Raw genomic sequence first — 12,839 nt, forward strand, 5'->3', positions numbered from 1 at the left:
GGTCCTTGGAAGGAAAATCAAGCAAAATTAGCAGAGGATGGTTTCGATCCATCGACCTCTGGGTTATGGGCCCAGCACGCTTCCGCTGCGCCACTCTGCTCCTTTGTGAAAGTGTTCTCTTTATGCAGATGAGGAGGCATTCAGAGAAGTGACGTGGGATTGGTCGGGCTCTCACCTCATTTGCCTAAGTATATCGCAAGGCATGCTGGGTGCAGAAAATCTTTATCTTCCCCTCTCACAATCAGTCACAACTGAAAGTCCAGACCCTCTTAGGCACTAGCCGTTTCAGGCCTTTAACAAGACAACAGCTCTCCGACGCTCTCTGTCTCTCTCTCTCTCTGTGATCCTAGTGCTTGCATGCTCAGTATTTGGCTTTTCCTGGGAGCCAGAGATCTACCCGGTGAGGGCTTGCCGGTATAAGGCTTTAGAGCGTTTGGGAGCGTTCGGTACATGAGAGGACGTTGGACTGGAAGCTATGCAAATTTGAAGCATCCAAACTTCCTGCTGCAGTCGGAGGCTCTTTCCATGGACATCTGCCTTTTGGATTCCTCTAAACTTGCCCTCTGATGAAACATTTTGTGAGCTGCAGTTACCTCCGACGGCTACAAGGTGGTGCTACATTCAGGTGAGGGCACAAGTATGCACAAAATGTTGGGGACTTTTGCCAGATTTATTGCTGGATCTTGCATATTTTTTTCAGAGGCTAAATATTGCCTAGGAAATGCTTTTTAACATAGAGATGCTGGAGTTAAAATGTCTGGTTGGGCCTCAGCCCTTTCATTGTCTGCCCACTGTAACATATTTTTTTACCACTACATGTGAGTGGTGACTCTGCTTTATGAAACTTATCATATATTAGGACAATGAATATAGCAGAAGGGGCGATCGAAATGCTTGCCTACATATTTGTTTATTTTTTATATAATGGCTGATTAACCTCTTAATTATATTACCATTTTGTGAAATGTTGCTTTAAAATATATCCTGCTTGCAGAATATATAAGTATTTGTACTGCGTTGGCCGGGAATCGAACCCGGGTCAACTGCTTGGAAGGCAGCTATGCTCACCACTATACCACCAACGCCCTCTGATCTTTGCGCTCTCGGTTCTAAACATTAGGACCCTGAGTTCAATGACTATCATGCACCAGCTTCAATGGTGCATTTGGTTTAGATACCAACATGAAAAGCAATAGAAAGTTTTTGTAGAGGGTAAGGAACTGGGATTGAAACCAAGGACAAAGCTGTGCAGAAGAGAAGAATGGAAAGCAGCAATACAAATAATAGATATGAACACATAGAGGCAGCATGGGAAGCAAAGCAGGGAAGAGAAATAGAGAACATTCCATGAAATGCCCAGGAGATAGATAAGAGCAGAACAAAAAAGGGAAGAATGAAATTCAAAGCCTCCACATAAAAGTGTTTGAAGGTCCCACCAGTCATTCATGCTTATTATTGTGTGCCTTTACTTTCAAAGTACAGTGTGGAGCCTTTGACGATCCCTCTCTTGTATTTCAGCAGACACAGATAGTTGAGAAGTCTTTTCTCACATAGCTGGCACAAGCTTGCGCTTTTCCTTGCTGGTAGCGTGGAAATGACAGCTTGGTCCTTGGAAGTAAAATCAAGCAAAATTAGCAGAGGATGGTTTCGATCCATCGACCTCTGGGTTATGGGCCCAGCACGCTTCCGCTGCGCCACTCTGCTCCGTTGTGAAAGTGTTCTTTTTATGCAGATAAGGAGCATTAGGCAGAGTAGCATGGGATTGGTCTGGCTCTCACCTCATTTGCATAAGTATATCCCAAGGCATGCTGGGTGCAGAAAAACTTCATCTTCCCCTCTCACAATCAGTCATAACTGAAAGTCAGACACTCTTAGGCACTAGCCGTTTCAGGCCTTTATCAAGACAGTAGCTCTTGAACCATCTCTCTCTCGCTCTGTGATCCTAGCACTAGCATGCTCAGGATTTGGCTTTACCTTGGAGCCAGAGATATACCCGGTGAGGGCTTGCCCGGTGTGAGGCTTTTGAGCGTTTGGGAGCGTTGTGGACGTTGGACAGGAAACTATGCGAATATGAAGCCTCCAACATTCCTGCTTCAGTGAGTGGTTCTTTCCATGGACATCTGACTCTTGGATTCCTCTCAACTTGCCTTCTGATAAAACATTTTGTGAGCAGCAGTTTCCTTCGACAGCTACAAGGTGGCGCTACATTCAGGTGAGAGCACAAGTATGCACAAAATGTTAGGGACTTTTGCCAGATTTATCGGTGGATCTTGCATATTTTTTTCAGAGGCTAGATATTGCCTAGAAATGCTTTTTAACATAGAGATGCTGGAGTTACAATGTCTGGTCGGGCCTCAGCCCTTCCATTGTTTGCCCACTGTAACAAATTTATTACCAGCACATGTGTGTTGTGACTCTGCTTTATGAAACTTATCATATATTAGGACAATGTATGTAGCAGAAGGTGCGATTGAGATGTTTGCCCACGTATTTGTTTATTTTTTTATATATGGCTGATTAATCTGTTCGTGAAATTTCCATTTTGTGACATGTTGCATTACAATATATCCTGCTTGCAGAATATATAAGTATTTTCAGTGCGTTGGCCGGGAATCGAACCCGGGTCAACTGCTTGGGAAGCAGCTATGCTCACCACTATACCACCAACGCCCTCTGATGTGTTAGCTCTCGGTTCTAAATATTACGTTGCAGAAATCAATGACTATCTTGCACCAGCTTCAATGGTGCATTTGGTTTAGATACCAACATGAGAAGCAGTAGAACGTTTTTTGCAGAGGGTAAGGAACTGGGGATTGAAACCAAGGACAAAGTTGTGCAGAAGAGAAGAAATGAAAAGCAACAGTACAAATAGTAGAAATGAGCATATATAGGCAGCATGGGAAGCAAAGCAGGGAAGAGAAAGAGAACATTCCATGAAATGCCCAGGAGATAGATAAGAGCAGAACAAAAAGGGAAGAATGAAATTCAAAGCATGCCCAGAAAGTTGTGTGAAGCTCCCACCAGTCAGTCATTTATGGTTATAATTGTGTGTCTTTACTTTCAAAGTACAGGGTTGTACCTTTCACGATCACTCTTGTATTACACAGACACGAATAGTTGAGAAGTCTTTTCTCACATAGCTGGCACAAGCTTGCACTTTTCCTTTCTGGCTATGTGGAAATGACAGCTTGGTCCTTGGAAGGAAAATCAAGCAAAATTAGCAGAGGATGGTTTCGATCCATCGACCTCTGGGTTATGGGCCCAGCACGCTTCCGCTGCGCCACTCTGCTCCTTTGTGAAAGTGTTCTCTTTATGCAGATGAGGAGGCATTCAGAGAAGTGACGTGGGATTGGTCGGGCTCTCACCTCATTTGCCTAAGTATATCGCAAGGCATGCTGGGTGCAGAAAATCTTTATCTTCCCCTCTCACAATCAGTCACAACTGAAAGTCCAGACCCTCTTAGGCACTAGCCGTTTCAGGCCTTTAACAAGACAACAGCTCTCCGACGCTCTCTGTCTCTCTCTCTCTCTGTGATCCTAGTGCTTGCATGCTCAGTATTTGGCTTTTCCTGGGAGCCAGAGATCTACCCGGTGAGGGCTTGCCGGTATAAGGCTTTAGAGCGTTTGGGAGCGTTCGGTACATGAGAGGACGTTGGACTGGAAGCTATGCAAATTTGAAGCATCCAAACTTCCTGCTGCAGTCGGAGGCTCTTTCCATGGACATCTGCCTTTTGGATTCCTCTAAACTTGCCCTCTGATGAAACATTTTGTGAGCTGCAGTTACCTCCGACGGCTACAAGGTGGTGCTACATTCAGGTGAGGGCACAAGTATGCACAAAATGTTGGGGACTTTTGCCAGATTTATTGCTGGACCTTGCATATTTTTTTCAGAGGCTAAATATTGCCTAGGAAATGCTTTTTAACATAGAGATGCTGGAGTTAAAATGTCTGGTCGGGCCTCAGCCCTTTCATTGTCTGCCCACTGTAACATATTTTTTTACCAGTACATGTGAGTGGTGACTCTGCTTTATGAAACTTATCATATATTAGGACAATGAATATAGCAGAAGGGGCGATCGAAATGCTTGCCTACATATTTGTTTATTTTTTATATAATGGCTGATTAACCTCTTAATTATATTACCATTTTGTGAAATGTTGCTTTAAAATATATCCTGCTTGCAGAATATATAAGTATTTGTACTGCGTTGGCCGGGAATCGAACCCGGGTCAACTGCTTGGAAGGCAGCTATGCTCACCACTATACCACCAACGCCCTCTGATCTTTGCGCTCTCGGTTCTAAACATTAGGACCCTGAGTTCAATGACTATCATGCACCAGCTTCAATGGTGCATTTGGTTTAGATACCAACATGAAAAGCAATAGAAAGTTTTTGTAGAGGGTAAGGAACTGGGATTGAAACTAAGGACAAAGCTGTGCAGAAGAGAAGAATGGAAAGCAGCAATACAAATAATAGATATGAACACATAGAGGCAGCATGGGAAGCAAAGCAGGGAAGAGAAATAGAGAACATTCCATGAAATGCCCAGGAGATAGATAAGAGCAGAACAAAAAAGGGAAGAATGAAATTCAAAGCCTCCACATAAAAGTGTTTGAAGGTCCCACCAGTCATTCATGCTTATTATTGTGTGCCTTTACTTTCAAAGTACAGTGTGGAGCTTTTGACGATCCCTCTCTTGTATTTCAGCAGACACAGATAGTTGAGAAGTCTTTTCTCACATAGCTGGCACAAGCTTGCGCTTTTCCTTGCTGGTAGCGTGGAAATGACAGCTTGGTCCTTGGAAGTAAAATCAAGCAAAATTAGCAGAGGATGGTTTCGATCCATCGACCTCTGGGTTATGGGCCCAGCACGCTTCCGCTGCGCCACTCTGCTCCGTTGTGAAAGTGTTCTTTTTATGCAGATAAGGAGCATTAGGCAGAGTAGCATGGGATTGGTCTGGCTCTCACCTCATTTGCATAAGTATATCCCAAGGCATGCTGGGTGCAGAAAAACTTCATCTTCCCCTCTCACAATCAGTCATAACTGAAAGTCAGACACTCTTAGGCACTAGCCGTTTCAGGCCTTTATCAAGACAGTAGCTCTTGAACCATCTCTCTCTCGCTCTGTGATCCTAGCACTAGCATGCTCAGGATTTGGCTTTACCTTGGAGCCAGAGATATACCCGGTGAGGGCGAGGCTTTTGAGCGTTTGGGAGCGTTGTGGACGTTGGACAGGAAACTATGCGAATATGAAGCCTCCAACATTCCTGCTTCAGTGAGTGGTTCTTTCCATGGACATCTGACTCTTGGATTCCTCTCAACTTGCCTTCTGATAAAACATTTTGTGAGCAGCAGTTTCCTTCGACAGCTACAAGGTGGCGCTACATTCAGGTGAGAGCACAAGTATGCACAAAATGTTAGGGACTTTTGCCAGATTTATCGGTGGATCTTGCATATTTTTTTCAGAGGCTAGATATTGCCTAGAAATGCTTTTTAACATAGAGATGCTGGAGTTACAATGTCTGGTCGGGCCTCAGCCCTTCCATTGTTTGCCCACTGTAACAAATTTATTACCAGCACATGTGTGTTGTGACTCTGCTTTATGAAACTTATCATATATTAGGACAATGTATGTAGCAGAAGGTGCGATTGAGATGTTTGCCCACGTATTTGTTTATTTTTTTATATATGGCTGATTAATCTGTTCGTGAAATTTCCATTTTGTGACATGTTGCATTACAATATATCCTGCTTGCAGAATATATAAGTATTTTCAGTGCGTTGGCCGGGAATCGAACCCGGGTCAACTGCTTGGGAAGCAGCTATGCTCACCACTATACCACCAACGCCCTCTGATGTGTTAGCTCTCGGTTCTAAATATTACGTTGCAGAAATCAATGACTATCTTGCACCAGCTTCAATGGTGCATTTGGTTTAGATACCAACATGAGAAGCAGTAGAACGTTTTTTGCAGAGGGTAAGGAACTGGGGATTGAAACCAAGGACAAAGTTGTGCAGAAGAGAAGAAATGAAAAGCAACAGTACAAATAGTAGAAATGAGCATATATAGGCAGCATGGGAAGCAAAGCAGGGAAGAGAAAGAGAACATTCCATGAAATGCCCAGGAGATAGATAAGAGCAGAACAAAAAGGGAAGAATGAAATTCAAAGCATGCCCAGAAAGTTGTGTGAAGCTCCCACCAGTCAGTCATTTATGGTTATAATTGTGTGTCTTTATTTTCAAAGTACAGGGTTGTACCTTTCACGATCACTCTTGTATTACACAGACACGAATAGTTGAGAAGTCTTTTCTCACATAGCTGGCACAAGCTTGCACTTTTCCTTTCTGGCTATGTGGAAATGACAGCTTGGTCCTTGGAAGGAAAATCAAGCAAAATTAGCAGAGGATGGTTTCGATCCATCGACCTCTGGGTTATGGGCCCAGCACGCTTCCGCTGCGCCACTCTGCTCCTTTGTGAAAGTGTTCTCTTTATGCAGATGAGGAGGCATTCAGAGAAGTGACGTGGGATTGGTCGGGCTCTCACCTCATTTGCCTAAGTATATCGCAAGGCATGCTGGGTGCAGAAAATCTTTATCTTCCCCTCTCACAATCAGTCACAACTGAAAGTCCAGACCCTCTTAGGCACTAGCCGTTTCAGGCCTTTAACAAGACAACAGCTCTCCGACGCTCTCTGTCTCTCTCTCTCTCTGTGATCCTAGTGCTTGCATGCTCAGTATTTGGCTTTTCCTGGGAGCCAGAGATCTACCCGGTGAGGGCTTGCCGGTATAAGGCTTTAGAGCGTTTGGGAGCGTTCGGTACATGAGAGGACGTTGGACTGGAAGCTATGCAAATTTGAAGCATCCAAACTTCCTGCTGCAGTCGGAGGCTCTTTCCATGGACATCTGCCTTTTGGATTCCTCTAAACTTGCCCTCTGATGAAACATTTTGTGAGCTGCAGTTACCTCCGACGGCTACAAGGTGGTGCTACATTCAGGTGAGGGCACAAGTATGCACAAAATGTTGGGGACTTTTGCCAGATTTATTGCTGGACCTTGCATATTTTTTTCAGAGGCTAAATATTGCCTAGGAAATGCTTTTTAACATAGAGATGCTGGAGTTAAAATGTCTGGTCGGGCCTCAGCCCTTTCATTGTCTGCCCACTGTAACATATTTTTTTACCAGTACATGTGAGTGGTGACTCTGCTTTATGAAACTTATCATATATTAGGACAATGAATATAGCAGAAGGGGCGATCGAAATGCTTGCCTACATATTTGTTTATTTTTTATATAATGGCTGATTAACCTCTTAATTATATTACCATTTTGTGAAATGTTGCTTTAAAATATATCCTGCTTGCAGAATATATAAGTATTTGTACTGCGTTGGCCGGGAATCGAACCCGGGTCAACTGCTTGGAAGGCAGCTATGCTCACCACTATACCACCAACGCCCTCAGATCTTTGCGCTCTCGGTTCTAAACATTAGGACCCTGAGTTCAATGACTATCATGCACCAGCTTCAATGGTGCATTTGGTTTAGATACCAACATGAAAAGCAATAGAAAGTTTTTGTAGAGGGTAAGGAACTGGGATTGAAACTAAGGACAAAGCTGTGCAGAAGAGAAGAATGGAAAGCAGCAATACAAATAATAGATATGAACACATAGAGGCAGCATGGGAAGCAAAGCAGGGAAGAGAAATAGAGAACATTCCATGAAATGCCCAGGAGATAGATAAGAGCAGAACAAAAAAGGGAAGAATGAAATTCAAAGCCTCCACATAAAAGTGTTTGAAGGTCCCACCAGTCATTCATGCTTATTATTGTGTGCCTTTACTTTCAAAGTACAGTGTGGAGCTTTTGACGATCCCTCTCTTGTATTTCAGCAGACACAGATAGTTGAGAAGTCTTTTCTCACATAGCTGGCACAAGCTTGCGCTTTTCCTTGCTGGTAGCGTGGAAATGACAGCTTGGTCCTTGGAAGTAAAATCAAGCAAAATTAGCAGAGGATGGTTTCGATCCATCGACCTCTGGGTTATGGGCCCAGCACGCTTCCGCTGCGCCACTCTGCTCCGTTGTGAAAGTGTTCTTTTTATGCAGATAAGGAGCATTAGGCAGAGTAGCATGGGATTGGTCTGGCTCTCACCTCATTTGCATAAGTATATCCCAAGGCATGCTGGGTGCAGAAAAACTTCATATTCCCCTCTCACAATCAGTCATAACTGAAAGTCAGACACTCTTAGGCACTAGCCGTTTCAGGCCTTTATCAAGACAGTAGCTCTTGAACCATCTCTCTCTCGCTCTGTGATCCTAGCACTAGCATGCTCAGGATTTGGCTTTACCTTGGAGCCAGAGATATACCCGGTGAGGGCTTGCCCGGTGTGAGGCTTTTGAGCGTTTGGGAGCGTTCGGGACGTGAGTGGACGTTGGACAGGAAACTATGCGAATATGAAGCCTCCAACATTCCTGCTTCAGTGAGTGGTTCTTTCCATGGACATCTGACTCTTGGATTCCTCTCAACTTGCCTTCTGATAAAACATTTTGTGAGCAGCAGTTTCCTTCGACAGCTACAAGGTGGCGCTACATTCAGGTGAGAGCACAAGTATGCACAAAATGTTAGGGACTTTTGCCAGATTTATCGGTGGATCTTGCATATTTTTTCAGAGGCTAGATATTGCCTAGAAATGCTTTTTAACATAGAGATGCTGGAGTTACAATGTCTGGTCGGGCCTCAGCCCTTCCATTGTTTGCCCACTGTAACAAATTTATTACCAGCACATGTGTGTTGTGACTCTGCTTTATGAAACTTATCATATATTAGGACAATGTATGTAGCAGAAGGTGCGATTGAGATGTTTGCCCACGTATTTGTTTATTTTTTTATATATGGCTGATTAATCTGTTCGTGAAATTTCCATTTTGTGACATGTTGCATTACAATATATCCTGCTTGCAGAATATATAAGTATTTTCAGTGCGTTGGCCGGGAATCGAACCCGGGTCAACTGCTTGGGAAGCAGCTATGCTCACCACTATACCACCAACGCCCTCTGATGTGTTAGCTCTCGGTTCTAAATATTACGTTGCAGAAATCAATGACTATCTTGCACCAGCTTCAATGGTGCATTTGGTTTAGATACCAACATGAGAAGCAGTAGAACGTTTTTTGCAGAGGGTAAGGAACTGGGGATTGAAACCAAGGACAAAGTTGTGCAGAAGAGAAGAAATGAAAAGCAACAGTACAAATAGTAGAAATGAGCATATATAGGCAGCATGGGAAGCAAAGCAGGGAAGAGAAAGAGAACATTCCATGAAATGCCCAGGAGATAGATAAGAGCAGAACAAAAAGGGAAGAATGAAATTCAAAGCATGCCCAGAAAGTTGTGTGAAGCTCCCACCAGTCAGTCATTTATGGTTATAATTGTGTGTCTTTACTTTCAAAGTACAGGGTTGTACCTTTCACGATCACTCTTGTATTACACAGACACGAATAGTTGAGAAGTCTTTTCTCACATAGCTGGCACAAGCTTGCACTTTTCCTTTCTGGCTATGTGGAAATGACAGCTTGGTCCTTGGAAGGAAAATCAAGCAAAATTAGCAGAGGATGGTTTCGATCCATCGACCTCTGGGTTATGGGCCCAGCACGCTTCCGCTGCGCCACTCTGCTCCTTCGTGAAAGTGTTCTCTTTATGCAGATGAGGAGGCATTCAGAGAAGTGACGTGGGATTGGTCGGGCTCTCACCTCATTTGCCTAAGTATATCGCAAGGCATGCTGGGTGCAGAAAATCTTTATCTTCCCCTCTCACAATCAGTCACAACTGAAAGTCCAGACCCTCTTAGGCACTAGCCGTTTCAGGCCTTTAACAAGACAACAGCTCTCCGACGCTCTCTGTCTCTCTCTCTCTCTGTGATCCTAGTGCTTGCATGCTCAGTATTTGGCTTTTCCTGGGAGCCAGAGATCTACCCGGTGAGGGCTTGCCGGTATAAGGCTTTAGAGCGTTTGGGAGCGTTCGGTACATGAGAGGACGTTGGACTGGAAGCTATGCAAATTTGAAGCATCCAAACTTCCTGCTGCAGTCGGAGGCTCTTTCCATGGACATCTGCCTTTTGGATTCCTCTAAACTTGCCCTCTGATGAAACATTTTGTGAGCTGCAGTTACCTCCGACGGCTACAAGGTGGTGCTACATTCAGGTGAGGGCACAAGTATGCACAAAATGTTGGGGACTTTTGCCAGATTTATTGCTGGATCTTGCATATTTTTTTCAGAGGCTAAATATTGCCTAGGAAATGCTTTTTAACATAGAGATGCTGGAGTTAAAATGTCTGGTTGGGCCTCAGCCCTTTCATTGTCTGCCCACTGTAACATATTTTTTTACCACTACATGTGAGTGGTGACTCTGCTTTATGAAACTTATCATATATTAGGACAATGAATATAGCAGAAGGGGCGATCGAAATGCTTGCCTACATATTTGTTTATTTTTTATATAATGGCTGATTAACCTCTTAATTATATTACCATTTTGTGAAATGTTGCTTTAAAATATATCCTGCTTGCAGAATATATAAGTATTTGTACTGCGTTGGCCGGGAATCGAACCCGGGTCAACTGCTTGGAAGGCAGCTATGCTCACCACTATACCACCAACGCCCTCTGATCTTTGCGCTCTCGGTTCTAAACATTAGGACCCTGAGTTCAATGACTATCATGCACCAGCTTCAATGGTGCATTTGGTTTAGATACCAACATGAAAAGCAATAGAAAGTTTTTGTAGAGGGTAAGGAACTGGGATTGAAACCAAGGACAAAGCTGTGCAGAAGAGAAGAATGGAAAGCAGCAATACAAATAATAGATATGAACACATAGAGGCAGCATGGGAAGCAAAGCAGGGAAGAGAAATAGAGAACATTCCATGAAATGCCCAGGAGATAGATAAGAGCAGAACAAAAAAGGGAAGAATGAAATTCAAAGCCTCCACATAAAAGTGTTTGAAGGTCCCACCAGTCATTCATGCTTATTATTGTGTGCCTTTACTTTCAAAGTACAGTGTGGAGCCTTTGACGATCCCTCTCTTGTATTTCAGCAGACACAGATAGTTGAGAAGTCTTTTCTCACATAGCTGGCACAAGCTTGCGCTTTTCCTTGCTGGTAGCGTGGAAATGACAGCTTGGTCCTTGGAAGTAAAATCAAGCAAAATTAGCAGAGGATGGTTTCGATCCATCGACCTCTGGGTTATGGGCCCAGCACGCTTCCGCTGCGCCACTCTGCTCCGTTGTGAAAGTGTTCTTTTTATGCAGATAAGGAGCATTAGGCAGAGTAGCATGGGATTGGTCTGGCTCTCACCTCATTTGCATAAGTATATCCCAAGGCATGCTGGGTGCAGAAAAACTTCATCTTCCCCTCTCACAATCAGTCATAACTGAAAGTCAGACACTCTTAGGCACTAGCCGTTTCAGGCCTTTATCAAGACAGTAGCTCTTGAACCATCTCTCTCTCGCTCTGTGATCCTAGCACTAGCATGCTCAGGATTTGGCTTTACCTTGGAGCCAGAGATATACCCGGTGAGGGCTTGCCCGGTGTGAGGCTTTTGAGCGTTTGGGAGCGTTGTGGACGTTGGACAGGAAACTATGCGAATATGAAGCCTCCAACATTCCTGCTTCAGTGAGTGGTTCTTTCCATGGACATCTGACTCTTGGATTCCTCTCAACTTGCCTTCTGATAAAACATTTTGTGAGCAGCAGTTTCCTTCGACAGCTACAAGGTGGCGCTACATTCAGGTGAGAGCACAAGTATGCACAAAATGTTAGGGACTTTTGCCAGATTTATCGGTGGATCTTGCATATTTTTTTCAGAGGCTAGATATTGCCTAGAAATGCTTTTTAACATAGAGATGCTGGAGTTACAATGTCTGGTCGGGCCTCAGCCCTTCCATTGTTTGCCCACTGTAACAAATTTATTACCAGCACATGTGTGTTGTGACTCTGCTTTATGAAACTTATCATATATTAGGACAATGTATGTAGCAGAAGGTGCGATTGAGATGTTTGCCCACGTATTTGTTTATTTTTTTATATATGGCTGATTAATCTGTTCGTGAAATTTCCATTTTGTGACATGTTGCATTACAATATATCCTGCTTGCAGAATATATAAGTATTTTCAGTGCGTTGGCCGGGAATCGAACCCGGGTCAACTGCTTGGGAAGCAGCTATGCTCACCACTATACCACCAACGCCCTCTGATGTGTTAGCTCTCGGTTCTAAATATTACGTTGCAGAAATCAATGACTATCTTGCACCAGCTTCAATGGTGCATTTGGTTTAGATACCAACATGAGAAGCAGTAGAACGTTTTTTGCAGAGGGTAAGGAACTGGGGATTGAAACCAAGGACAAAGTTGTGCAGAAGAGAAGAAATGAAAAGCAACAGTACAAATAGTAGAAATGAGCATATATAGGCAGCATGGGAAGCAAAGCAGGGAAGAGAAAGAGAACATTCCATGAAATGCCCAGGAGATAGATAAGAGCAGAACAAAAAGGGAAGAATGAAATTCAAAGCATGCCCAGAAAGTTGTGTGAAGCTCCCACCAGTCAGTCATTTATGGTTATAATTGTGTGTCTTTACTTTCAAAGTACAGGGTTGTACCTTTCACGATCACTCTTGTATTACACAGACACGAATAGTTGAGAAGTCTTTTCTCACATAGCTGGCACAAGCTTGCACTTTTCCTTTCTGGCTATGTGGAAATGACAGCTTGGTCCTTGGAAGGAAAATCAAGCAAAATTAGCAGAGGATGGTTTCGATCCATCGACCTCTGGGTTATGGGCCCAGCACGCT

General features: G+C 43.7%; 8 non-coding genes across 8 annotated transcripts; all 8 read right to left on the minus strand.

Annotated features, from left to right (window-relative positions):
- Window positions 1-1,013: 1,013 nt before the first annotated feature.
- Window positions 1,014-1,085, minus strand: TRNAG-UCC (transfer RNA glycine (anticodon UCC)). The gene has a single exon. It is a non-coding gene; the product is annotated as a tRNA-Gly (tRNA).
- A 1,513-nt stretch (window positions 1,086-2,598) lies between these two features.
- On the minus strand, window positions 2,599-2,670 carry TRNAG-CCC (transfer RNA glycine (anticodon CCC)). The gene has a single exon. It is a non-coding gene; the product is annotated as a tRNA-Gly (tRNA).
- A 1,533-nt stretch (window positions 2,671-4,203) lies between these two features.
- Window positions 4,204-4,275, minus strand: TRNAG-UCC (transfer RNA glycine (anticodon UCC)). Its single transcript has one exon. It is a non-coding gene; the product is annotated as a tRNA-Gly (tRNA).
- Window positions 4,276-5,777: 1,502 nt separating this feature from the next.
- TRNAG-CCC (transfer RNA glycine (anticodon CCC)) lies at window positions 5,778-5,849 on the minus strand. The gene has a single exon. It is a non-coding gene; the product is annotated as a tRNA-Gly (tRNA).
- A 1,533-nt stretch (window positions 5,850-7,382) lies between these two features.
- On the minus strand, window positions 7,383-7,454 carry TRNAG-UCC (transfer RNA glycine (anticodon UCC)). The gene has a single exon. It is a non-coding gene; the product is annotated as a tRNA-Gly (tRNA).
- Window positions 7,455-8,976: 1,522 nt separating this feature from the next.
- On the minus strand, window positions 8,977-9,048 carry TRNAG-CCC (transfer RNA glycine (anticodon CCC)). The gene has a single exon. It is a non-coding gene; the product is annotated as a tRNA-Gly (tRNA).
- A 1,533-nt stretch (window positions 9,049-10,581) lies between these two features.
- Window positions 10,582-10,653, minus strand: TRNAG-UCC (transfer RNA glycine (anticodon UCC)). Its single transcript has one exon. It is a non-coding gene; the product is annotated as a tRNA-Gly (tRNA).
- A 1,513-nt stretch (window positions 10,654-12,166) lies between these two features.
- Window positions 12,167-12,238, minus strand: TRNAG-CCC (transfer RNA glycine (anticodon CCC)). Its single transcript has one exon. It is a non-coding gene; the product is annotated as a tRNA-Gly (tRNA).
- Window positions 12,239-12,839: the final 601 nt, after the last annotated feature.

The sequence above is a fragment of the Lissotriton vulgaris genome, chromosome 9 (genome assembly GCF_964263255.1).
Source record: "Lissotriton vulgaris chromosome 9, aLisVul1.2, whole genome shotgun sequence".
Classification (NCBI taxonomy): Eukaryota; Metazoa; Chordata; class Amphibia; order Caudata; family Salamandridae; genus Lissotriton; species Lissotriton vulgaris.